Below are 6,000 nucleotides of genomic sequence, written 5' to 3' on the forward strand. Positions count from 1 at the left end.
TACTGACATTTTACAGGTTTTTCTTCATTTTTTTGGTCAATGATATTATTTGTTTGTCAATAAGATCACTAAGAAGATTTTATTGACAAGAGTCCTGTTGCATTTAAAATTCTTTTTCTGTTAAAATAAGAGGCTGTGAATATGTGCCTTTGGATGGTTCTTGAATCTCAGGTGAGGATCTGATTTGGGTTTTAGAGCCAGTCAGTGCCCCCCACTGACATTATCCATGACCCGTTTTGCAAAAGTGCGATCTAACGGAAGGCAAATGGGTCAGTAAACATGGGTGATCATTGAGTTTTCAAAAGAATGTCGTTGCCTTCTAGCAATTGTTCTTGAGAAGGGATTGGCACTGTCTTCTGAGTATTTTTAAGCCATGAGCCAAGATTTGTTTTTCGGGGTGATGTAAGAGGATTGGGAGCCAGACCCAGAAGCTACTAGGGTTCAGTTTTCAGTCTCTTCTTATCCTGTGCTTGTATGGCAGCAAAGAAGATCCCCTTGGAAATTTCCGCCTGGTGGCTCATGTTTCAGCCCCCATTAGGATTTTCACTTTGTTTCAAGCCTAGAGCGAGGGTTGATTTTCTTTTAACTTACTCATTTCTCCTAGCTTAAATTTCATGTTCTGTGTCTCATGATTATTTCTTAATTTCAGTCTTTTTACTTAGTCATTCAATCACTCAACTATCTATTACATATGATACCCAAGTTCTCACACCCTATTCTGTTCAGAGAAATTAGTGCTTTCCATTTACAAAGTCACACTCGGCCAAAGTGGGACTGAAGTTGCTTAATTGCTACTTCACTTGGTGGAAATCTGGTTTTTAATCTTTATGTATTAAGTTGCAAAGGGCATGCAATTTCTTTTGTATTACACATGTCTCCAGTTGGGTGCAAAACCAAAAAAACCTTTTTTGATGATGAGGAGGAGGAGGAGGATTTTGAGGAGCATGAGTGGGGCTAGGGATGTACCCCGGCCACGAAATAAGAAATTCAGACAAACGGCCTGCAGGAATCGCCTCTAAAGTACTTGAAATTGGTCGGGAGGCATTTTCACAATCTTTTTAAAAAATATATTTTATGTATTTATTTTTATTTTTAGAGAGAGGAAAAGGGGAGGAGAAAGAGTCAGAGAGAATCAACAATGTGTGGTTGCCTCTCACATGGCCCCCACTGGGGACCTGGCCTGCAATCCAAGCATGTGGCCTGACTGGGAATTGAACCAGTGACCCTTTGCCTCACAGGCCCGTGCTCAATCCACTGAGCTACACCAGCCAGGGCAATTTTCACAACCTTAACAAAAAAAATTATTTTCCCTTTTTACCTTTTCTAGCCATTTTGGAGTTCTCCAACAAGATTAAAAAAAAACATTCTTTATACATTGCATTTGCCTTAAACTGACTTTCATTATCATCGAAACATCTTGTTCCTGCAATTTTTCCTGCCAGTAGAATTTAAACAACAACAAGGCACAAATAGGCCTCTGTGGGGTTGATCTGGGAGCCCTGCCCTTTATAAATTTTTCTATGAGAAAACACGTTCCAATTCGAAATGAACAAAAATAGCACCATTCTTTTGTACATTGGACATGGCTCATTTGTACCAGGTTAAGAGCTTGAAAAGGAAGTGAGATGGATGGAATTCAAGTCCTGGCTCTGCTTCCAGCCAGCTGTGTCACACAGAGCAGGCTCCTTAACCACTCTGACCCTCTGTCTCTTCTTTTCTAACCTGGGGGAAATGAGGACCCACTGGAGAGGGTTGCTGTGAAGTATGGATGATATAATGTATTCCAAGCACATAGTAAATGCTCAACAAATATTAGCTATGACCATAGAGAGAATATTATGACCATATTCTCAAGGTCCCCTTTAGACCCTGGACTATACAAGCTGGAACTAGAAAGATCAGAGCTTAGGGCAAAGTCCTTTCTTATGCACCCAGTGGCTTATTGCAGAGAGATATGCACAAGTAAGAATTCATTGTATGACCTGGAAAGATTCACCATCACTTATGTCTCTGTTTTTTCTTCCTTAGAATAAGTGTAAGTAATAATAAAACCTGCCTCTTTTTCCCTCCAGTTTTGTTGAGAGATAATTGACATATAACATTGTGTCAGTTTAAGGTGTCCCATGTGTTGATTTGATACATGTGTAGAATGAGAAATGATGAATACATAAGGTTGTCAACACCTCCATCACCTCACATAAGTACCACTTTCTTAGTGGTGGTAGCACTTAAGGTGTACTCCCTTTGCAACTTGTTCGTATCTACTACAGCATTGTTAACTGTAGTCACCATGCCATCTTATAACTGAAAGTCTGTACCTTTTCACTGTCTTCCGATTTCCCCCACCCCCCACCCCTGGGCAATCACCATTCTATTTTATTTCCATGAGTTTGACAACTACCTCTCCTGAACTCAGAGAACTACTGGGTAAATGAAGCAGAGAATCTTTGCTGATGGTATTTGAGTTAAACGATGGTGTGCATAAGGTGTCACAAACCTCAGACTTCTGTAATTTTACATTCATTGTCATTCTCCATGGGCAATAGGGTGAGAGACCAATGTACATCAACTGTGAATGTGTTGGCCGAGGCACCTGCGTTGGGATATTTGGGTTCCTCACATTCCAGTATTTTACTCACAAGCTTTGGCTGCGTTAAAGAACTTGGGAGACGCATTGACTTGAAGTCTGCCCCGTTCTGCCACTTATCAGCTATGTAACCTTGAGCAAGTCACTTAATCGCTCAGGGATTACATCAGTATTCCCCTCTGAAGGCCATGGTGAGGATGAGATGAGACGTTGTCCAGAACACACTTAACACAGTGTCCAACACACGCTCATTCCTCAAAACATTAGAGATGGTGATGGTGGTATTAATGGTGATGGTGATGGTGATGGTGGTGGTGGTGGTGAAGGTGAGGATGATGTTGGTGATGATTTTGTTAACTTACTGCTAAATTGTCTGACCTAAAACATCAGAACTAGTCATTTTTCTTTTGAGTTGCTGCTGCTGCGGCTAGAGCTGCAGGGGCTTAAAGTACAGACTTGAGCTCTCCAAAGATATTCTCCTTTCTATTTTCTAATGCAGGCTTTTTGAAACTTTTGCCCTAATTAAATTAAGTTTTGGTTCCATATCCACCTTCTGTTTTGTAAGACATGTAATTTTTAAAACAGAGAGAAAGAGAAAGAGATGATGTTAGATACATGTTTCTACATTTTCTTTTTCTATTTAGCATAATGCATTTTCTGCCTGTTTTAAAGAAGTAATGACACTGGCAGAGTGTGCAAATTGTCATTTTGATGCATCCTCATAGCATATGACAGGATTTGACAAAGTGCTGTCAAAAGTTGTTAAGTTTGTCAGAATTCTATTTGGTACTTTGTCAAGACATACCGTCGTGCACCGTACTACGAATCCAAGGGCTTGTCAGACTAGTCTGTCCAGAGACCATAGTCTACATCGCAGGTGCCCTGCACCCCCTGCAACCTGAACAGCTATGATTTTATGTCCTGGAGTTCCAGACGAGACTTGATTTGGAAAGAGGTTCCACAGCAACGGTGCTTGTGGTTTTGTACATGTATGTCTTCACGTAGGCTTAGACGAGAAATACCGAATTCCCAGACAAGAACAATTCTAATCAGCTATTTGTAGTGAGTCATACAGGTAACGCAGGAATGATGAGAGGTCTAAGGAAAAAGGGAGGTAAATAAAACCGGATAAACAGACAGAGCACATTGGAGCAATGAAGTATAATTTAAAACATTTTTTGTTTGATATAAGTTGAACATATTTATGAGCTCTGAGTTCAACAACCAGTTTGTTGAAGAAAGAAACTGGGTTTTGAACATCATTAAGAACTGGTGTCGCAGAATTCAGGCATGGCTGGATCCAGAAGCTCAAAGACAGATGAGTTCACTGGTCTCCTTCTTTCCGTGTCTAGGCTCTGCTTTCCTGTGTTGACTTCATGCCCGGACAGGATTTCGCCAACTGCAGTGATGCCTGCTGCTTCCATAGTCCTCAGCTAGTGAACACAGGGGGAGGGGAGTAAGGGGGCGGGGGAAGTACTCATCCAATATTGCTAGGAACCATTCTAGGCTTGGCCCTCATTGGCCTGATTTGAGTCATGTGCCCTTTTCTCAGCCAAATGTCATTGGACATTTCTGGGTCACATATTCACTCTTGGAGCTAAGGTGGGAAGAAGGTAAATCCTATTTGACATTCAAAGAAGGGGTGTTAGTCCAAATGAAAACCAAGGTTCTATCTCAAGAGATAAAATAATTAATAGGTATATATTACACCCCTGAGGCTACCTGCCTTTTCTCCTCTGATTTACCACCAAATTTCTCACAATGGAATATTGTAAAGAAGCAGTCAAAAACACCAGGTTTGGAACGAGACATTCTGTGTTAAAATTCTGTTATGGCCACTTACTAACTCAGTCAGTCCTTGAACAAATGACTTAGCCTTGTTGAGCTTCAATTTTCTCATTTCTAGAATGAAGATAACAATAGCATTCACCTTATTGGCTACTGAGAAGATTAAATGGAATGTGGCTAAAGGAACACTCAGATACTCGGATCTAGTAAGAATAAAATTGTTATATTTCACAGAAGCTCTACTAACTACCATCTGCTTAACCCATCCATCTGATTGAACACCACTCTCCATTACTTCTTAAAACACACAGACAGACACCCATGACACGTTAATGGTAGGTTGGATATCTGGACACTTCTCACCCTTGACCTGCTTATTCCAGCTGTGCCTTTTATTATACTCATAGTTACATAATTAAGTAGTACTAGACCAGTGTCATGTAAGTGCCGAACAGAGTTGTTTCTGCAAATCTTCTTTCCAATGCCCTGTGAATGTTTTGGAGAGATTTGATACAAGTGATTGCTTAAAAGAAGTGTTACAAAAGTAGATGTGAGCAGACCAGTGTAATCATGGAGGAGAACAGTAAATCCCTAGAAGGATGCTGCCCCCAAAATGGTTTATGAGGGGTGTTTATTCTAGAACATGATGTGGAGCTTGAATCACAGACCTAGATTCAAATAAAAGGCTTTGGCTGTGTATCAACTGAATGGTGATTGCGTGTTCAGTTATGTATTTCAAGTTCAAATAACCCATAAGGTATTTGTGATTTTTTTAATGACACTATGCCCTTGTTAATTCTTTTCTTTTCTTTCTTTCTTTCTTTCTTTCTTTCTTTCTTTCTTTCTTTCTTTCTTTCTTTCTTTCTTTCTTCATGGCTGTAGAACAGGCTGTGTGATTTTATTATTTATTATTTTTTATTTTTTTAACTTTTATTTTGTTGTTCAATTTTTCAATTCACTAATCAATCAACAGTATCAAGTTCCCCCTCACCGGTCATCTCCCTACAGGAAGAAATCCACAAACTCATGTTTTGCACTCTGTACGGAACTGTTTTCTACCCTTGTACCCTCCCTCCGTCTGCCCACCCTCCGGCTCTTTCAGAGCGAGGACGGTCTTCTTCATCTTTATAATCTCTATATTGCCTAACTTTGTGCCTTGCCTATAGTAGGTGTTCAGAAAATGTTTGCTGAATTTATTTCATAGTGTAGGGTGAACAAAAACAGAACATCAGCCAGTTAGAACAAGGGTCTTAAAATCTAGTGTTAGGCTCCTGGAATATTAGAACTGGAAGGAACCTTCACCATCTTCCAGGGGTTAGGACGACAGGAAGAATCACAGGGGGATGGCAGCAGTTTACGGACAGCTATTTCGCATGTCCTTTCACAATTCCAAGGTTATTGGCCCCCTCCCTGCTCTAAGGGACCGACATGTCCCTACAGTCCCAGAGCTGTACGAGGACCAAGAATGGACCTTTGCACAAACGAGGTTAAATAAAGCTTTGTATCATTTCAAATCTGGGACATACTGAACTGACAAGGGCTGAGTAATTATGAACCAAATAATAGCCTGGCATTTGCTGTACAGGGAATTCTAGATAAAGAGAAAAGCATTCTGTAATACCTTG

Source organism: Sturnira hondurensis, unplaced genomic scaffold (assembly GCF_014824575.4).
Source record: "Sturnira hondurensis isolate 20B ecotype Veracruz unplaced genomic scaffold, ASM1482457v3 Scaffold0017436, whole genome shotgun sequence".
In the NCBI taxonomy this organism is placed as follows: domain Eukaryota; kingdom Metazoa; phylum Chordata; class Mammalia; order Chiroptera; family Phyllostomidae; genus Sturnira; species Sturnira hondurensis.